Genomic DNA, 20,432 nt, shown 5'->3' on the forward strand with positions numbered 1-20,432 from the left:
CACTGCTTTCCCCTCCAGGTAGCAAAACTGAGATAACAGTAGAGGGATGTACAGTGACATCAATTGGGGATCTAGGCTCAAACCCCAACCTTTTCCCGCTGGCAGGAACACCAGACGGTGGTGTCTGCATCCTGCCATGCTCATATTCTATGAGTGACAATAGGCAATGAAGCACAATGGAAAAGAGAAAGATATGCCCACAGGGTCCTTCCCAATGGTGACCAAGTGTTTTGTTTGAACCACCTTGTGGCTGATGGAGATGGAATTGCAAGCTCCCTGGAAGACTGCCTGCCACCCTGTTAGGATCTTTGCCGATCGATCATCACCAAGGTTCTTATATCTTCGGAACACAATGAAAAATAAGTCTCGTAAAGGAAGGTGGTATAAACTGGGGAATGCAGGCTACTTTGTCAGAATCATGTGGATGGATGTGTTCTGCCAGCGGGCTTCCATGTCATTCTATAACAGGAAGGAAAAGAGATGAAACTCCTAACAAAAAAAAAACCCATGAAAACTGCTGCCAGAGAAAAGAATTTTTATCACCAAGTCATGCAGACTGGGGTCTCCACTTACAGATGGTGATTAACATAGACTAGGGACTAAACTGTGTTGACATATACAGACCAGAAGTCTCTATGTCCTTATGTGGACTCTATTTGGTCTTCTTTCCTCATGCTCTTTTCTTATGCTCTCATTTTCCAATTTTGCTTTCTGCTCTAAGTTGGCATAAGATTCAGGTTTCTAAGGGTGTCAGGTTGTGAGTGTGAAAAACGATTCCATTCTAACTTATTTTTGTGTCTAAAATGTAATGTAGAATGAAGTAGGTGTATGTCATCTTTGAAAGAGGCTGTGAAGAATATTCTTCTAGTGAAGCATCTACTTCCTGTAGCTTTGTGGCCTCTGATATGACAATAGAAGGTGATCCATTTCTATTTTCATTAAAATTTATTCGCAGTCTTGCCATGTCCTTTTTTGTAATCTGCCAATATCCTTGTCTTTTCCACTATCACAACCACTGACAAAATATTTATTTCTTAAAGGTTGCATGCTGTTCAGTTTACAGGTTCTCTGATAATGAATTTGTTCTCTACACCACCTTTTCCCCTCTTGCCAGCTGCTATCGCGTCTCATATTCGGCTCTTCATACGTATTCCCAATTCTAACATTTCATTTGCTTTCTTCCCTCTCTTCTTTCCTCACTAATTCTCTGGAGGAGATGAGATTCTATCACTGTTATTGCTATTTTCTTTTTTCTTCTAAAGACTGGAAGAGTGGAGCTGAAATATATGGAAAGTGACGACCAGTTCTATAAATATCAAGAGGTGAGTAGAAAGTGGAATCCTAATTCCTAGGTTGTGGTCTGTTTGTTGTGAACCACGTAAGATATGAGCAAGATTCAAAATCCAGTGCCCTTAATTATTTTTTGGAGCTGAAATCAGATCGGGTTTCTGGGTTGTAAATTTATGACAAAGTTATTTCATCCATGATGATAATCAATTGCTAAACCTTACTACTGAGTAAGAAGTTTTTAATAGATTTCTGTAAATGCTACAAAAATAAAACTCCAAGAAGAAAGGTACTTTACTTTGCTTAATAAGACACAGTTCTCATTATTTTAATTTGAAAAAGAAGTAAATTGACATCTTAGCTTGATGGTATTTCTCTCTAAGCATGAAAGGATAAGAAAGCCCCACCGGCATAGGACCCAGCTGCCACTGACCTCCTTTTTTTTTGGTCTGAATCAGTGGCTCGAAAGGCTGCTAAAAACCTGCTTTTGTATAGCTTAGTGGTGGTGATTTTTTGTTTTGTTTAAGATGAGATTTGAAATGGTTGCCCCCTTTTAAGAAAAAGAGGGTGTCCTCGTAAAGCGTAGATGAAGGACCAAATCCTGGGCTTGGAGGGAGGGGGGCTGGAGCCCACAGGAGCCCACAGCCCCTCTCTCTGGCAGGCAGGCAGGCGGGAAGCCAGCAGTTAGAAGTAGCAGGATGGGGACGACCTCAGCTGGGAGGAAGGAGAGTCTCTCCAGTGGAGAGCTGAGGTGCAGGGCTCTTAAAACTATTGTTACCTTTACTGAAAGAGCGGAAGGCAGGGCTCCCCAGACACTGGAGAGCAGATGAATCAGGTCAACTGCTCACAAGTTCAGATCCCCAGTCTCACCTCCAGAGTCTTGGGGCCTGGGACTCTTTATTTTAAATCATCAACACGGGTGATTCTGATGCAGCTGTGCCAGGAACCACACTTTAAAAAAATCCCTGGCCGGGGTGCAGCATCTCTGACTATAAAATACAAACAGTAGGATGATTATGCGGGTGGTAGGACTATTTCTCTTAGAGATTGTGCTTTCTTGTAGCCCTTAAAAAAAGCTTACCCATGAAATTAAATTATTTGGGGACTATTTAATTAAGACACTTCCATCTTCTGATATTCTGACATCTTGTCAGACAATGTATCCCAATCTGGGACATTCTAAATATGATCCTCATGTATTGTAGAGCACAAGGAATATAGCCAATATTTTGTAATAACTCTAAGTGGAGTATAATCTTTAAAAATTGTGAATCACTATATTGTACACCTGTAACTTATGTAATATTGTACATCAACTCTACTTCAATATAAAAACTCCTAAAAGAAGAAAAATAAATAAATATGATCCTCATTTTAGAAAGAACTATGATCTTTGCTGTTAACAGTTATTCATATTTGTTGCTATTTTGTTCTTAAAAAATAAAACTCACATGAAGAGGGACACCCAAGTCCTACTTCTCTCAGTCACTCAGACATAAAATAATCCTGGCTATCATTGATCCTAAGCTATGCCAAGCCTCCCTGGGAGCCACTTGTTGGAATGCCTGCGCAGGGCCTTGAAGGAATAATTGTTCTCAAAAAAGGCCAGCTGTTTACATTGCCATTTCCCACAAGGGTTCTGCTGCTCAGGAAGGCTGCGCTCTGCTGGTTCTTTATTGGCATCCATTCTATCCGTTGCTGCATCATGGGCCCCAGAGTGTCTGCGTGAAGACGTTTTTCACCACAGCACAAAAGCACCATCTTACGATCACAGTTTTGCAATCTGATGGAGGATTTGAGTGGCACAAGATTCAATAACTGCCAGAGGCAAGTGCAGTAAACCTAGAGAAATAAATCAAAAGGAAAAGAAGGGTCGTGGGGGAGTGACTTTAATCATATGCATTAAGATTGGCAACATTTCTTAGTTCTTCTTGGTAGGATTCTCAGTCTTTGTCTGAGAAAGACAGTGCTTACGACGGCCTTCCCCCAGAATTCATATTCTGCTATTGTCTGCAGGCCAAGGTGAAAGTCAGCGTTGAAAGAACCAGCTATAAATCTAATAAGTGGCAAAGAAACAGACGGTTTTTATGGAAAAGTAAGTTCTTTTAGATAGACTGCAAAAATGTGCTTACCTTAAATCACCAATTACAGGGTAATATTCGAGCTATGCAAGAAGACTACTGAATTTTAGAACTATTTTCAGAAATACAAGAGTTTGTTTTTGTTTTTTGTTTTTCAAAGCTCTAAACTGAATCATCAGTAAATTATCATATCATTGAGAGGTTTAAGCAAACTGGAGCCTTATACCTTGGTTATGTAAGCATTAGAAAGTCGGCTACAGGATCTCACTGGGTCTTTGGTCCTTCCTGGCAGGATTTTCAACACTGATGTCTTATGCTGCATCTCCCTCTGCTGCCCACACCCTCTGTAGCAATGGTAGAGCTGAGGCAATTGATGGGTAGGGAGAGAAGGAGTGAGACAAATAAGAGGTGGCAGACTGGGAGGAAATGGGTGTTTTCCTCTTGGTAATCAGAGAATTTGATGTGCACAACTTCATACATTTCTTATGGTTGCCATAGACACTGACCCGGGGCTGATATTCTCTTTTATCTTTAAATCCTCTCCCTAAGCACATGCAGACTGTATAACAATGACAGTACTAACCCTGTTTACTGAGCACTGGCTAGGAAAAGTTGGACAGCATTGATTTCAAAGGTGAGGTGGTCTGAAACGTGCAATGAGGAGTTTAAGCCCCATGGTTTCTGGACTGTGGGAGAAAGAGCAGCCTCTTCCAGAGATTACAGGAGAATCAGACCTGGAAAGAAGAGCAGAAGATGGAATTTAAGGTGAGAAGGTTGAGGGTGTAAGAAGGCTAATTAGGTACCAGTTATGGTAACACTACACAAATGCTTAAGCAAATAAGCCCCAAATTTTCAGTGGCTAGTTCTCTCATATCCAGGTTAACAATCCAGTGCAGATATTCTGCACTGGCTACACCTTTCCCTATAGAGGAGCTCAGAGACCTAAGCTCCTTCCATCTCATGACTCTGCCAACCCCTAAGGCTGAAGAAGCTTTCCCATTCAAACAGGAGTGAGGGAGCAGGGAAGGCACAAATTGTTTTTAAAAGCACTTTTGGGAAGTGACATAAATCTCCTCCTCATTCCATTGGTGAGAACTAGTCATGTGGCCACATCTGGATGCAGGAAGGACCAGAGGACGCAGTCCCAGCCAGGCAGCAGCCTCCGGTGACATCACTACCCCACGAAGGGAAGCTGAATGTTGGGTAGCCGCTGGTCTCTTGCTTCTCCTGCCACTGCTGCAGGAGCTTCTTAGCCTTCTCTTACAAATATTGGTGCTCCTCACAGGTCTGTCCCAGGCCTCGTCTCTTCTCACTTTGCACATTCTTCCCCAGTGAGCTCATCCTCATGGCTTCGATTGATTTTCACCTATTTGCTGCTGACTCCCAGATCTCCACCTCCAGCTACTCACTCACAACTCAAAACCCCTCAGGGCTCTCGTAACCCTGAGATTAATTTGCATGGTAACTACAGTTATCCCTTTACCCTTCTGCCTGTATCTCCCTGCTTTTCCTGAAGAACTAGAGCCCTGGCTCAAAAATGATTGCTGAGCATCTAATCATCACTGTAATCAATCTCATTATATTACCAGGGTTTTTAAAGCTGTGGATCACGACCCATTATTGGGACTAGAATTAATTTGGGGAGTTACAACTAGTTTTCTCAAGAATGGAACATGGAATAGAATGGAATAGAAATAGCCCAATGCTTGTCTCCCTGGTAAAAGTAAGTATTGCTTTAAGATTTTTTGTTTTCAGTGTGTGTGCACTGGGTCATAATAAAAATTTTATTTTTTTTACTGTGGGTCATTGACAAAAGTTGAATACTTACTGGATTAGACCACTATCTCTTCCAGAGCACCCCCAATCAAACTGTAAGAGGAAGGATTCAGGAATTAAATTACCTGGGTTCAATCACAAGCTCCAGTGCTTATTAGCTGTGTTTTCTTGGACAAATTACTTCACCTCTCTACTTCTCAATTTTCTTATCTGTTAAATGAGTGTAAAAACGGTACCTCTTCATGGACCTATTGTGAAGATTAAATGAATTAATACAGTATTGCTTGACATGGGTGAGTGCTTTCCAAGCATTAACTATTCTTAAACAATGAAATATATAAATACTCTATTAAAGATACCAAATTGTGGAAGCACATGATGGATATCCACATATAGGCGTACTGTATATAATATGGAAATAGACAAATTTATCAGATTGTTTCACCTTTTTCATGATGTGACAAATACAGAAAATGATAGTGTTTTTTGGAACCATGAGGTAAAGGGAACAGGCCACTCTGGCTGGAGGTGACTGACCAGATGTGACAGTGGCTTCTGGACAGGAATAAATGACAGTTTTAAGGCCTAAAGGAGTCAATATCTCTACATTTGACCCATTCTTAGCTCAAGATGAGAAACTCTAGACTCTAAACCAATAGGCGCAGTCTTTCCCAAGGTCAGTTACCAGTTCAGGGTGGGCCTGTAACCAAGGCTAGCCAAGGAGACTGGTGAGAAGGATTTACACTCCATTATGCCTTTCTATCTCCTACTGGATGAGGAAAAGGAAGCCCATTGCCCAAGTTGATGCCAGCCTTAGGATGGGGCTGACTCTGTGATGGCAGAAAAAGTGATCTAAGGAAGCTCTTCTCCAACAAAGTGGATGAGCTGCTGAATCAACCAACCCTGAAGCCTATCTTATTCTAGATTCTCTGTTAGGGGGATAATAAATGTTATTATTGTTTAAGCCATTTTGAGTGATGATTTCAATTACATTCAGCCCAAAGTATCTAACTGATTCAGTGTCTTGTTCTATTTTATAGATTTTTCAACACTATAATTTATAGAATAATACTGTACCATGAAATAGAAAGTATTACACACAACTTTAGCAATCAGTGTTATGGGCCACAGAACACAGACAATCATAAATGTTTAAATTTGGAGTTTCGAGTTCTTTTGAGATTTTCAGTAACCCTTCCATGGCAAAGGTTTCTGCTAACTAGAGACTGTTTAATCCATTGCACCTCATTTAAACTTTCCTGCTTTTTGGTGGATTTGATGCACTTTCATAAATCTGGATAATTTCAGGATTTAAACTGCTGGAAGCCACAGTGCCACCATTCTGTGCAATTGCTTCTTTGGGTGGCCTGTGGGGAACTCTGTCACGGCAATTTCCATATCTGTGTAAAAAGACTTAAGTTTATGGAACTCAATACCTGTGAGGACACAAGAACCCCATGCCTTCTAGCTGGCCCATGACTGATTGTGCTTCCTCTTACCATCTTGAAGGTGTCAAAAGCTTACAGCTACTGCAGATAGGAAAGGCTAGGGCAGGCACATGGAGCATCTTCTTAAGCTGCTCCTTGCTCTCCCAGCTCTTCTTCTGGCTGCTGCCTGACATCATCTTCTAAATGTATTGGCAGAAATGGAAGATGCATCCTTGGAGTGAGCAGCCTGGGAACTCCTGAGAACTCCCTTTACAGTCACCATTGCAAAGCCTCTCACATGTGACAGAGGATGAGAGATAGGTTCCAGCTCCCGCACCTGCCTCAGCAGGTAAGTGTGTGGCAGAGGGGAGGAATGGACCCTCACAGAACCCTGAAGAGTGGTTGGAACAGTAATGAAGCAGTTTTTGAAGCAGAGTTCACACTGTCTCTACATTTAGGCAACTTTGGATGACAAATAGTGGCAAACACACATCTTCAGCCCTGCAATCACTTAAGAGGAATTCCTTCCCTCCTCTCTGCCACTTGAAGAAGCCCATCTGGAAGCAGCCCACCAAAGCATGAGCAGGGCTTACTGGAATGGCTAGCTCATTCTTACTCCTCCTATTGCTTTGTTTGTTTTTGTTTTTCATGGTAGAAACATTAAGGAGCTGACGAGTTTTGACTACTGACCATGGGACTCTACTTACCCATTAACTAGATTATGCACCACTCCTGACTTAGTGCTTTGAATTTAGCACACACAGAGCGACTTCCCTTGGGGAAGGGTGACTGGGACAGGATGGGTTCTGGGGGACTCCCTCATGAGGATCTCTGAATTCCCATTACTTGAAGGTCCAGAGAGCCTGATCTTCCAGCAGTCCCAAGGCTACTTCCAATTCCTGTCCCTGAAGTGTGTGATGCTTCTTTGAGGAAAAAGTGTTAAAGTATTTTATAGCAAAGAAATGGCCTTTTGCACAGTTAATAGCGGTTTCAGTTCCTAGATGTGAAGCCATCATATTATTTGAGTTTGCCGCCCTTCGTTTTGTAAAACTTAATGGGATTACTTATACAGCGATAGAGCTAGTAACCATCCATTGTTTTCAGAGATTAGTTTGAGGTCACCTTAAATCTGTGACAGATGCTACAACCTAGGATTTTAAGGATTGTAGAGAACAATAAACATTGATTGTAGAGTTAGTCAGAGCCTTCCCTCAAAACAAAAACCCCAAAAAACAAACAACATAAAAGGAAAAGTTTTCATTAGAAGGAAAAAGGAAATCTAGGTGGTGGCTCTCTTATGGGATGATTTAATATTGAAGAATCAATTACCAGCAGTGCTTTTCTAGGCCATAGTGTCCTTGGTAATTTGTATGGAGCAAATAATCTGTGTAGAGTTAAAGGAAATAGATTGCGTGCACAGCTGGGAGTAAACTGAGAGGAGAAGCTTGTTCTGGGTATAGCGTGTGGCTGATGCTGGAGCCTCTGCTCACCCAGCACCAAGAGGACCCAGTGGCAGGAATGGCGGCAACAGCAGCAAAGGGGCTGCGTCACTGGCCATTAGACTTCCTCACACTGGTAGCTATGGCCATTCTGGATGAAGTACCCTCAGTGTACTTAAATTCACTGCAATGTGGATCCTAGAAAGATCAAAGGATAAGGGGAATAGGTGTCCCTTAAAAACATCATTTGTTTTCCTTAAGCCCAAGAATTGAAACATACTCATATTACAAGCATGTGTAACGGAGATACGCATTAGAGTACATGGTACTGTTTATTTTCCACTTAACTGAGGTATAGTTGGTGTACAACAAACTGCGTATATTTAAAGTACACAATTTGATGAACTTTGACCTGTGTCTACTGTGAAGTCACTATCACAATCAAGATGAAGAACATATCCATCCAATATCACTTCCAAAAGTTTCCTCTTGTCCCTTTGTAACCCTTCCCGCTCTTCTGCTTCTCCCCAGTGCTTCTTTCATCTCCAGGCAACCATCCATCTGCTTTCTGTCACTATTGATCAGTTGGCATTTTCTAGAATTTTATATACATGGAATTCTACAGTATGTATTTATTTTTGTCTGTCTTCTTTCACTCATCATAATTATTTTGAGATTCATTCATGGTGCTTCCTATATCAATAGTTCATTACGTTTTAAACACAGAATGGTATTCCATTGCATGGACACCCTACAATTTGTTTATCCATTTACTTGTTAATGGACACTTGGGTTGTTTCAAGTTTTGGGCTATTAAAAATTAAGCCCTTATGAACATTCATGTACAAATCTTTGTATGAACATATTCTTTCATTTCTCTTGGATAGATACTTAGGTGTGGAATGGCTGGATCATATGGTAGATATATGTTTAACTTTTTAAAGAAACTGCCAGATTGTTTCCCAAAGTGATTGTACCATTTTACATTCTCACCAGTGGTGTATGAGAATCCCAAATGCCCCACATCTTTGCCAGCACTTGGTATAGACAATCTTTTTTATTTTAGCCATTCTAATGGGTGTGTAGTGGTATCTTATTGTGATTTTGACGTATGTTTCCTTAATGGCTAATAAGGTTGATCATCCTTCTATGTGCCTGACACCTGTATATGTTCACAGGTGAAGTGTCTGTTTAGCTCTTTTGCCCATTTGTAGCATACATATATGTATAATATTCTCTAATTAAAAATAGATTTTTTTGGCTAAATCAGACTAGATCAATATATTGAGGCGGATTACTATTTCCTCCAGATTCTCATCCCCACAACTACTAAATACCTTACACATAAGATATTTGAAAAGTCTCAGCCCATTCAAGGAGTAGAACATAGAGACTAGAGTCTGACTCCAAAAGTTTCCCCCGCCTTAGAAATCTTACAGTATGGAATTTAGATGTCTTAGAGCAGGGGAGTGGAAGAAGTCAATTGCTAGATTGCCCAGATCCTAGGACCAGAGTATAAAAATGGCATCAAAAGGGAACTGAAGAACAGGAGGTTGTAAAGTCAACCACTGTTTGTAAGTGGTTCTGGGGTGGAGGGCAAGATGAGGATCTTTTTTGGGCTGCATTCTCTTCTTTGCCAACATGGCTTACAGGAATGTGCCACCTTTCCGCTGGATATCTGTGCTGGAGGCAGCAAGGGTCACACGAAAACACTGGGCTGCCAACAAATCCACTGGATGTTAAGGCCAGAGGTCTCCGGAGAATTCCAATCTTAAGAGGGTTCACAGAGGCCTACAATTAAATAGAGTGGGCCCACAGAGTTGGAGGGGTGCTATAGCTATGAGAAAAGGGCTACGATTTAATAAGCATGGTGGTGCCCAATGTGGCACACAGCATTTTTCTAGAATGGCTGCCAACACTTTCAATCCCTAGTGTTTTTCTTAAATGTGACCTTGACATTCCACCCATCAAGCAGTGAGCTCTATATCCCCTTGCCTTGAGTTGGGGCACACTTTTGTAACTGCCTCATCCAAGAAAGTGCTGTAGAAGTGAAGTTATGTGACTTCTGAGGCAAGGTCACCAAAAATGTCATGTTCTTTCACTTTGTTATCTTGGCATGTTCTTAGAACTCAGCCGCTATGCTGCAAGAAACACTAAGCAAACCCGTGGAGAATCTCAAAGTATCTCCCCTCAAATAGCTTACTATTTACAAGGGGAAGAATAAAAAACTATACAGTGGAGAAACCTGTGGACACCATCTGAACCAAGTGATCAAAGTTAACATGACCAGTGATGAGGAAAATGAATATCATGCATCTCCTGATATGATATACTAAGAAGGACACACCATCACTGCAGGGGCATTTCTGTAAAAAATGGAATCTGATAATGAGAAACATCAGATAAACGCAAAGAGAAAGGCATTCTACAAAATAACTGGCCTGTACTCTGCAAAAATGGCAAGATCAAGAAAGACAGAGAGGGACTTCCCTGGTCGCGCAGTGGTTAAGAATCCGCCTGCCAATGCAGGGGACACGGGTTCAAGCCCTGGTCTGGGAAGATCCCATATGCCTCGGAGCAACTAAAACCGTGCGCCACAACTACTGAACCTGTGCTCTAGAGCCCGTGCTCCACAACAAGAGAAGCCACCGCAATGAGAAGCCCGCGCACCGCAATGAAGAGTAGCCCCCGCTCGCTGCAACTAGAGAAAGCCCACATGCAGCAACGAAGACCCAACACAGCCAAAAATAAATAAATTAATTAATAAATTAAAACAAGAAAGAGAAAGACTGAGGAACTCTTACAGATTAAAGGCGACTAAAGAGACATCACAGCTAAATGCAACACATGATCCTGGTTTGGATCTTAAACTGGGGGTGAAAATAGCTATAAAAATATTATTGGGATCGTTGAGAAATGTTAACATAGACTCTGGATTAGATAATAGTATTCTACAAATATTATGTCTCTTAATTCTTATAATGCTACTCTGCTTATGTAAGCGAATGTCTTAGTTCTCAGGAAATACACACTGAAATGTTCTCAACCTACTTTTAAATGGTTCAGGAAAAAAGAAGTGTATGTGAATAATTGGCAAATCTGGCAAAACAGTATACAGAAGTTTCTAGTACTATCCTTGTAACTATTCTGAAAGTTAAAAGTTATGTCAAAGTAAATAGCTCTCCCTAACCCCCTAAAAGAAGAGAGGGACCTAAGCGTTCATGGGATAGGGCTGGTTTGGGCACAGGCAATCTTCTTGCTCCTAGAAGATTCTCTGAATCCAGCAATGCTCATAGGCTGGTTGTGCTTTGGGAAGCAATGAGCGATCCTCAGAAAATGGGAATACAGTACAGAGGGATGCCCTGGATTCTGGACAGGGGCTTGGACCAGCAAGTGTTGCTTTGTAGCAGAGGGTGATCAGTCCATGCAAACTTTTCCGTGACACTTTGTGGCAATAATGAGCTATTGCAGACTTCAGTGCCATCTCTTTGCCAGGATTAACCTTTGAACTTGGTCATCTCTCAGAGTTCTTGGACGATTTGGGAGGAAAGATGTTAAGAGGGGACACTATGCTTCCTGTTAAATATGGCATGTGAGTTTTCAAACTAGAAAGTAGAAAAATAAGAGATGAAACAGTATTTGTATCCTGAATTTATAAAGTGATGCCATTCCTACTTCCTTAGCTTTGTACACTCCTGCACAACAATTGTGTCAAAAACGATGCAAGTGCTATGAGAAGATGGTGAAAATACAACCGGGTAAGTCCTCACAAAAGGTAAAAGTGCAACTTCCAAACAGAATTATGTAATAGTCTTTTGCAGAATATGTGTTCATAAAAAGCTATGAATAATTTGTATTTTTATAATTGAAACCATATTTTCATTGCACATGAGAAGCATTTAAAATAATATTACAGAATAACATTTTGAAATGTGAGAACATACAAACTTTTTAGTTCTTTAATCCAAATTTTCAGTGTCTAAAACAAACATCTTTCCTTAAAGTGCAGTATTCCTACAAAGTTGGATGTTTAGATAGGTAGAGGCTAGCGATAAATCATGTAAGCTTAAGAGCAAAAATCCTATGTTTTAAATTAATGAACCACATGATAGGAAATAAATGTATATGTAGATATTAAAATAACTTTCTTCATGTATTATCAAGGCTGTTACAGTTATAAGTGACAGAGATCCAAATCAACTAGTTTAAGCAAAAAATGGGAATTTATTGGCCTCTATTACTAGGGAGTCCAAAGGTAGTTGTAACTTTCAGGCATGGCTAGATACAGAGGTTCAAATCTTTCCTATCTATCTATCATCTATCTATCTATCTATCTATCATCCATCCATCCCTCCAGCCATCCAGCTATCTATCTGCCTATCTACCTAAACATCAATCATCTATCATTTTCTACTTCCCTCTATATTTCTCTCAGTTGCTCTTTGTACAAACAGCCTTCTCCTTAAGGCCAGGGAAGACAGCCAAGAGCAGATAAAATAAGTCTCTTAATTTGCTTTATCAGCAATGTCTGGGGGAATACTCTGGTCCAATTTGGATCACAAGCACATGCCTGGAATGGGAGAAGGGAGGCAAGGTGATTAACAACCCTTTCAGGATCATGATCCAAGGTGGCGGGGTGGGGGCAGAATAGGATGTTACAGGTGCAGTTCACCTAAAGAACCAGAAGAGAGAAGGAAAAAGTGGTAGACAGACAAAAACCATAGCTACAATTTTCCCCTATGCTTCATAAAGGCACAGTTTTATGATATAATTCTAATGAACCTAAACATAGATAACTATATATCAAAAGCTTTTTAAGGTAAATATTGGACAAAAACATAAAAATCTATTATCATAGATTTAAAGAAAACACTGTTTTATAAGAGCTAAAGATTTGTATTTAATCTAGTAGAGGTTCAGTTAAACAAATCTTGTTATTCATGAAATGGTTTTGAATTTATACAGAAATTTAAAAACTGTATGTATTTATAAAGCAGTATACAAACACTAAGTCTCTCTTTTCATCTTATAATGTATTTTCTTACCTGCTTACATAGATACATATGCATTTAAAAAATAGGGAATGGGGCTTCCCTGGTGGCACACTGGTTAAGACTCCGAGCTCTCAATGCATGGGGCCCGGGTTCGGTCCCTGATCAGGGAACTAGATCCCACATGCATGCCGCAACTAAGGAGCCTGCCTGCTGCAACTAAGACCCAGTGCAACCAAAGAAATAAATAAAATAAATAAAAATAAATAAAAAATAAAAAGTAGGGAAGTATATACAATAGAATGTTAACAAGGGATATTTCAAGCTGGAAAGAAATGGATGATAGATGATTTTTAAAAATTTTGGCCTATTTATAGTTTTCATTTTCCTAGAAAATAAAACTCAAATTCTATATAAAATTTTATGCATTAAATGTTACTTGCAAGTAACCTAGTCAGTTTCACAATGGTGGCAACAGGCAGGTGTCAGCTCCACTAACTTACCTAGTTAACTAAATGATTTGGTCAATAAGAAAAATTGGGCCAAAAGTCTCAGTGGATTGCAATGATCTGCAGGAAAATATTTAGATACCAAGTATTGGTAATGTTTCCCAATGTGTGGGTCTTGGGTCACCTATATCAGAATCATTTTTGAGGAGTTTGCTAAAATGCAGATTCCCTGGTCTTATTCCAGACTTTCTGATTCAGAAATTTAGGTAGTGGGCCAAAGAACTGGCATTTTCAGTAAGTCCCCCAGGGGATTTTTATGCACACTGAAGCATGAGAACACCTGTTTGAGAGATCATAAGGAACAGTGTGAGAAGAAAGTGACTGCACTGCCAAGAAGGGACCACTGTACACCCCAGTGCCTTTATGTTCCCACTATCATCAACTGCACAGTTCTTTTTGTCTAACATTTCACCTATGAACATTAATCAGAAAATTATACAGTTGTCATCAAACATTCTTTGATTTGAAAAGTAGAATCATTTTACTACATTTTTTCCCAGTAGAATACATTCCAAATTTTTAGGGATCAAAATTATAATATCTTTAAAAATTCACATTATAGAAACGATTCTAGGATCATATCTATGTTGTTAGCAAAGTAGTACTGAAAGTATAGATAGTCCTGAAAGAAACAGAAAAGGAAAGGAAGGAGGGAGGAGGATGGGAGAAGGAAGGAAAGAAAAATTCATTAGCATTTGGCTAGGCACCAATTAAGTATTATACTTAGGACAAGCACTTTTATAATCAGAAAACTCCATCAAGGTTATTTTCTAAATGATTTAAAATATAATCTTATTACACCAAAGTTGAATTTGCAGATTAACTTTTAGGGAATCTACAATTTTAGGTGTTTCTTATTATCCTAAAACTTTAGTAGAATGATAATTAAAGGAAGAAATAAAAGTAAGTTGAATAATTAAGACTGCTTCAACTCTACCTAGTCAATGAGTATACATAAGTAATGTAATGGAAAGCAGTGAGTAATAAGGGAAGTAATTTTATGGAAAAGTTTTGTTTAATAGAGTAAAATGAGTTAAGCTAAATTCTGGTAAATCTTTATTACGGATATACTGAATAATTTTCCACTGGGAGTAGCAAAAATCTTTATTGGCTGCTATAAGTAGTTTTAAAGTACAGGGATACCACGGAGACATTGCGGGTTTGGTTCCAGACCACCATGCTAAAGCGAGTCACACGCATTTTTTTGGTTTCCCAGTACGTACAAAAGTTATGTTTATGCTATACTGTAGTCTATCAAATGTGCAATAGGATTATGTCTAAAGAAACAATGTAAATACCTTAATTTAAAAATACTTTATTGCTAAAAAATGTTAACCATCATCTGAGCCTTCTGCAAGTGACAGTAGTAATATCAAAGATCACCAATCACAGACCATAATAATAAACATTATAATAATAAACAAGTTTGAAATATTGCAAGAAGTAACAAAATGTAACAAAGAGACACGAAGTGAGCAAATGCTGTTTGGAAAAAATGATGCCAATAGACTTGCTCCATGCAGGGTTGCCACAAACCTTCAATTCGTAAATAACGCAGTATCTGCAAAGCACAGGAAAGCGAAGCACAATAAAATGTCTGTATTTGGAAATACAGTGTAGAGGGAAACTCAGCAAAATATATAAGTTAAATTACCCATTCAGTTATTTTTTTCTATAATTCTACAGTTTCCTAATAGCTTAAAGAAAGCTTTACTGTAGGAGAGCTGTTGTGCACCAGATTTCAGTTATGCGGCACACGGCTTATTCTTAGGGACATAGCACTCATTCTATTGTATTCTAATATGATTGTATTAGTCAGGGTTCTGCAGAGAAACAGAACCAATAAGATGTGTGTAGCTACAGAAAGAGATTTATTTTAAGGAATTAGCTCCTGTAAATATGGAGGCTAGTACGTCCAAAATCTGCAGGGTGGGTCAGCAGGCTGGAGACCCAGGAAGGTTCAATATTGTAGTTCAAGTCTGAAGGCCATCCACTGGCAGAATTCCTTCTTGCTCAGGAGGAGGTCAGTCTTATGTTCTATTCAGGCCTTCAGCTGAATAGTCAACCTGCCTTAGTCAACCTACAGATTCAAATGTTAATCCCACCTAGAAACACCCTCACAGAAACATTTGGAATGATATTTAACACAATATCTAGGCACCCTGTGGCCCAATTAAGTTGACACATTAAATTAACCATTACACAGAAACACCCAGAATAATGTTTAACCCAATATCTGGGCACCCTGTGGCCCAGCCAACTTGACACATAAAATTAACCATCACAATGACCTAAGTTGGATCTGATATCTATGAGATTAACAGTAATTTTTCTTTACTTTTTACAGAAATGGTTCATTTTCCAGTTGAATATTTTATAATAAAAATTAAGGTTTTCAAGTTACTTTATGAAAAGAAAGATGAGCCTATCAGTATGATAACATAGAAGAACCATCAAAGTTAATTATATGTCATTTGTATTGAGAGGCTAAGATCTAAGGTGGACATTTCTTGGCTGACCAGCATTTTGACTCTCTTCTTACGTCTGGGCAGTCTTCCACTGGTTTATTCTGATAGCAGCCAAGCTCCCATCTCCCACCAAAAACACCAGACACGTGCTCCCATGAATTCCTGATGACTGGAGCATAAGACATATGCTTGGATGCTCCAATGCCCAGTACTTTCATCCTGAAGTGAACACACAGAGAAGGGAGGGACAATCTGTGACTCTGGTGTGACCAGTGGTAGCTGATTCCAGGGTCTGGAGCTGGGGGTGGGGATGGTGGTGCTAACAATGACAGTTTTCAGTGCCAATGAGGAAGCAACATCCTAACCAGACCCATCAAGTGAAATATTTAGCTGTGCTCTGTCTTACATTGGTTGATGCCTGTCAATTTTCCAAGCCCGTACCTCTGGCTTTCCCATCAGCTTTGTGAGCAACCTGTACCCTTCTAATACATTCCTTTTATGCTTATGGTAACCAGAATTGGCAACCAAGAACCCTGACTAGTGTAGCACTCTTGTCTAGGAAGTTTCAAGGGAAGTTCTTTTGGTATAGTTTATATAAAGTAGTTATAGCATAAGTGGGGCTATTTTGATATGTTACAAAGCCTGGATTAATTTTAGGACATAACTTGTGTACATTTATTTTAGTCATCCAAAATCCAAAGAGAAATAAGACAAGTTTCCCTCTTATTATGGGTTGAATTGTGTCCCTCCAAAAGTCATATGTTGAAGCCCTAACCCCCAGGACCTCTGAGTGTGATTGTACTTGGAGACAGGGCCTGTAAAGAGGTGATTAAGTTTAAATGGGGTTCTTAGGGTGGTCTTAATCCAATATGACTTGTGTCCTTATAAGAACAGGAGATTAGGACACAGACAACCCAAAGGGATGACCTTGTGTCAGCAAGAGGGAGCCATCTGCAAGCCAAAGAGAAAGGCCTCAGAAGAAACCAAACCTGCCAACACCTTAACTTTGAACTTCTAGCCTCCAGAATTGTGAGAAAATAAATTTTTATGATTTAAGCCACCTAGTCTATGGTATTTTGTTATGGCAGCCCTAGTGAAATAACACACATGTTTGCAAGGATCTTAAAACTTTGTAAAGGGTGATAAATATGAATAAGCATAAGAAAAAATATAGATGCTAAGATATAAATTAAATAGAGGATGGTGGAGGATAAGCATGGAGAGTTAGGGAAGAGGGTTAGGAAAATGCTATATGGCTTTAGATATTATTCGTCTTATCTTTAAACATGATCTTTTCTTGAACCTCATTAGTTCAAGTACTAGTTGTTTAAGCTTAAGAAGAAAGTGAAAATGTTTGGCTAATTAACCTACAATCACAAAAGAAATGCAGTAAAGGCAAACTATAAAGCAACTGATGGAGAAAAAAAAAATTCAAGCCTTAACATCTTATTTTTAAAGTTTTTCCTGAAAGATGCTTTTGAACATACTAATATATTAACCACTGTACACATTTATTATGTGAACAGATAGAATATATAACTAATATCAAACTATTCCCACAAAGCAAGGTGGCTAAATTATACCAGGACAGCAACTGAGGATCCTGTGAAGAAAGACTGCTACTAGCACAACTAAGCCAGGGTCCACAGTGAAAAGCGTAATGCTTTAGAAAATGATGAAACTTTGTTATAGAAAAAAAGAGTTAGCAGCAGCAAAGAACGCAGCCCCTATGATTGTGTGCACCCAGGTGGAAGTCGTTATATTAAGGAAGGTGTGGTAATCTCTCTGGGCACCACAATGGAAAATTTGGATGAAAAAGAAAACAAGGTCATATGCCAATTGTATATCAATAAAACTGGAAAAAAGAAAACAAGGTCAGTTAGAAGAGAAAAAGAGAAGGTGAAGAAAACGTCAGTTGGCATAATCTAACCTCCCCTGCTGCTGAGTAATATGTAGTCCAGATTATCAGCATTCTCTGTACAAGCTCATGAAGATATTGAATCTTGGATAATCTGTGATTCTATTCAAGTGCTTTTGATTAATACCTCAACCTTTTTTGTATTAACATTAGCACAAATGGGATATGACACAAGAGCATATCCAGTTTTCTTTGCTAACTACCAATCTGATGGAGTTTTCCAATTAAACCCATCCAAAGCTAATGTGCAGTTTCCTGGGAATTTTTACATTTTTTCCCCTATGATCAGAAAGAAGAATCTAGGATTCATCTCGAGTTGGATGTAAAATATCTATAGGCTCACAGCATAAGGAAAAATTTTTCATTGTTAACAATGTTTTGGCGTTCTATGTTTACGAACTGTGAAGCATTTGAGATTGTATTCCTTCTTGCAATGTAACAAATTAACCTGTTACAGTTTCATGGACTCTGGCTGAAGTCAAGAGACTCCTGGATCAGAGACAAAGTGCTTCACTGTTCACAGCACAGCGAGTGGCATGAGCATCAACATATTTGTGTCAGTTGCTCTTTCCCCCAAGCCCCACGGGGGAAATATGTGATGGACCCAGATGACATCTGTACACCGAGTGGGTTGCACTGCAAAAGAGGAACTAAAGACCAAGAATGCAGGCTTCTTGAGCAAGCAGCAGCAAGCCAGTCTCCCTTACCCTGAGAGCAGGCAGTTACACGACAGCCATGATATGGTCACCTTGACCTACTTAGTTGTCTGTGTGACCAGCCACAGAAACTGCTCAGTCTCAGGAGATGGAGAAGCCTCACAATCTGGCATACTCAGCAAGAAAGTGCAAGGACACTCAGAGCTACGGCAGACCTGCCTCTTCTAACAATCCACTCCACACGTTCTTGGCAGAACTGAAATGTTTACATGGATATATGATTCTGTTGACCACTATGATTAATCTGACAAAGGTGTCATTCAAGTTGTCTCATGCAACATTTAATTAAGGCACTGTCACCAATAGCCGAACAGCAGGGTGAGGCCAATCTGCAGTAGTGACTTCAATCGTGGCCCCCAGGTTCCTGAAATCCCATAAACCATCAGGGTCTACCTTATAACTGTTATATCTTCCTGCTGTTTTGAATCTCTTATTAATATATAATGTCCTTCTTTGTCTCTTGTGATCTTTTTTATTTTCTTTTTTTGTCTTGATTTTGTTTTTTTGGCCATGCCATGTGTGGCATGTGGGATCTTAGTTCCCCTACCAGGGATCGAACCTGTGTCCCCTGCATTGGAAGCGCGGAGTCTTAACCACTGGACCGTCAGGGAAGTCCCCATCAGGGTCTACCTTAGAAAGCCAGCAGCTTTCTCCTTAAGGCTCTGATTTGACCTTTCTACCCGGTCTGAGGCATTAATCCAGGTACATCTGGATGTATTAGGGATAGTTCAGAATCTGCCTTCTAGGGCAATTCTATCATCTATAACAACTCTGGCCAGTGAGTTGAGGCAGACCTGACTGCCTTCTAGGGCTAGGGTGGCATCACTGATCACTTTAGCTAAACTCAGGGATACATACCTTACCACTTTTTCTGATTAATTGACTCACATCATTGGGATTACCAATCACAGAGTGTGCATAAATGAGTCAGTTATCCCTCTGGGAAGTCCTTCCAAGTAACTAAGGATGGCCCTGTTTCAGAGAGATCTCCATAATTATCTGAGTCTCTTATGACCACGCCTGGGGTACAAATTATTGTGATCTTGGATGTAGAAAAATTAATGTGTGGCTTCCACACAACAAGTACAGTCCTGGGGGTGAACAGGGTGTCCCTTGAAAGAAAGTGTTGATTATAATTATTGGGGCTCCCCAGTGGAACCAACAAAAGTCTGAGATCCAAGATAGACAGTGCCTCCAACATGGTGAAGAAGTTCCATCACCTGGGGGAAAGTTATAACAACCAGGACACTGTTCAGGCATCTGTCTTTAAACCTACTTTCTGGTATTCTTCCTGAAACCCCCTCCTCACTTGCTCCTCATTAACAGGCAATACAGTGGAGGGCCATTTCATTCCCAGCTGACCATACAATCTGGCCGATATGTTTGCTACCAATTCCCATGGACTTTCCTCAAATTCTGTTGGTGGATAAGGCCTTCATCTTTCCATTTGCAGAAAGCTATGTCTCTCTCAGCGTCCAAGCCTCATCACCTAAAACTGTTAAGAAATGGGAAGGATCTGAGATTTTACCCTATTTGCAAGCTAACAAGCTAGCCAACACAGTTTCACAGATGCTAGTATAAGACACAAAAACCTGTGTTAAAGACAAAGGATAAGTTATCATTCATGACCATAGCAGTGACCAGTGCATCGATATTATTTTTTCGTGATGCTGCCCTGAGGCCCCAGTTCCTACAGGCCATGAGGAAGAGGCCCAGATGATGCCTACACTTGCAGTGGACTGTATTAAGGAGAGGAACCCTGAATTTCGGGAACCTGAATCTTTTATAATGGGTAGTAAGCATGCCCATCCTTTGCTCCA

General features: G+C 39.9%; 1 long non-coding RNA gene across 1 annotated transcript in view; it reads right to left on the reverse strand.

Moving 5' to 3' along the window:
• Positions 1–1,264: 1,264 nt before the first annotated feature.
• The window catches only part of LOC309634623, a 360,017-nt gene continuing 340,849 nt past the window's right edge, over positions 1,265–20,432 (reverse strand). The window contains exons 2-3 of the long non-coding RNA XR_014248254.1: positions 3,595–19,884; positions 1,265–3,343 (exon numbers count right to left, since the gene is read on the reverse strand). This is a non-coding gene — a long non-coding RNA (uncharacterized lncRNA). The remainder of the gene's footprint in view (positions 3,344–3,594; positions 19,885–20,432) is intronic.

Source organism: Balaenoptera borealis (assembly GCF_965194805.1).
Source record: "Balaenoptera borealis genome assembly, chromosome: 9".
Taxonomy (NCBI): Eukaryota; Metazoa; Chordata; class Mammalia; order Artiodactyla; family Balaenopteridae; genus Balaenoptera; species Balaenoptera borealis.